The sequence below is a fragment of the Thunnus maccoyii genome, chromosome 9, assembly GCF_910596095.1.
Source record: "Thunnus maccoyii chromosome 9, fThuMac1.1, whole genome shotgun sequence".
Lineage (NCBI taxonomy): Eukaryota > Metazoa > Chordata > Actinopteri > Scombriformes > Scombridae > Thunnus > Thunnus maccoyii.
This window is the reverse complement of record NC_056541.1, coordinates 12934327-12936076: the sequence shown is the minus strand read 5'-3', so window position 1 is coordinate 12936076 and position 1750 is coordinate 12934327.

The following is a 1750-nucleotide window of genomic DNA, read 5'->3' as shown; positions in this document are numbered from 1 at the left end:
CAGCATGTTGTTTTGTATCATTCAGTGTACAGTCCAGTGTCAGTACTTGACATGGGGGGTGTGGACAAAAGCAGAGGTTTTCCAAGGACTCAAGTGTAAACAGGGAAAGTCAGTCACTATTACCTAAGCATTGTGTTCCTTTTTGTTCTTTTTATGTTAAATGTTGGTTCCTTTTCCTTTTCTTCTCAGTATTTAATGACCACTTTAACAGATTTTCACTTAGCCCATGAGTTGCTGCCGTTGACTGTAAAGGGCTAAGATGTCAGACTCACAGTGTTGTGATAAACTTCAGTAACTGTCATCCATCTTTCCGTCAGAAACAGGAGTGGTGTTGGTTCATCTGCTATAATTCCCCCACTGAGAGACAAATGCTTACAACCTACAGCCCTCCACTCAGTTTACTGGCTCTAAAAAGTGACAGAAGATCCCGCACAACTTGGCTCATCTCCTCGACAACATTTTGAACGATGACTTCATCACCTTGCAAACACTTGCTCACACAATTTTTCTCTCACTTACTCAGTCCCTCTGTCTCTGTCTGGCCTGTCTCCATCAGTTTCTCTCCATTTCCACAACTCCAATCATATTTCCTGCAAAAAAAACATGAAAATCTGTGTCTGTTGCTGTTCCTCTTGCAGATGCTTACAGGGAATTCAATGTTTCTTTCAAAAGGTGGATTCTTTGTTGAATCATTCCATCTCCAAATTTAATTTCTCAGTTTTAAAACATTTTAGTTGCATGTTTACTACCTAACAGTCTTGTGACCTGCAACCAAGTGTTTTTTTGTTTGTTTTTTTTTAAATTTGAGCACCTCCTATTTGGACCATGAAGGGGCAGCATGGAGTGCAACATCCATGCATTTTTATACTTTTTGCATACCGTTGTTTCAGTTTTAAGACAGATTTACAAAGAAAGTGGGACAAGCAGCAGATATGATCACAGGTTGTGCAAGTGCTTTTACTGGTGCAGAACGAGGCAATGTCATCCATGACCATAGGGTGGCAGGACAGCCTCAGTGCAAGATCACACTAGATGACAACCTGTTCAAAAGGATTCATGTCATTCAAAGTGAGGATATCCAGACAGAGATTGTCCTCTGTAGCACCTTTTGATTCAGTGAATAAGTTAAACCACAGCTGATAATGGCTGAAGAAAAGTTGTGGAAGATGTGGACAATCAATCTTAAACACATTTTTTTTAATGTTCTTCCAGTGCTAACTGTCCCTTGTCAGTAAATCCAATGTGTTAGTTTTTTTGTGTAGCCTGTATATTGATTAAATGAACATTTTCATATTCTTGGCACATGGTTTGACCACCCTAATGTTCATATTTCCTAGTTTACATCAATATGACATCGTCTCTCCAGCCCAAGACCCTTTCCACGGAGAATTTAATAATAACAGTGCTTCATATGCCAAATGATATGTGGTCTCATACTGTCATTGTGTCTTAAATAGACATGGACTATCGTCAAAGCACTAGACCTAAGATGTAGTATTCTGCTGTCAGAGTCACCAGATAACCTGAAAAATAGCCTTAATATAAGTTAAAATGGAAGCTCTAATTTCAGTCACCTAGGACAGTCTTGCACTATTTGTGGACATATGTTAAGAGTTTATAATCTGTAAATATACAGAGAGCCTACTATAAAAAATAAAGCGTCCAAATTTGCAGTTTTCTCAGTGAGGCAACGCAGATGTTGTCTAAATGACAACAAAGGATGGATATTAAGGATAGGGAAGGGTATAGG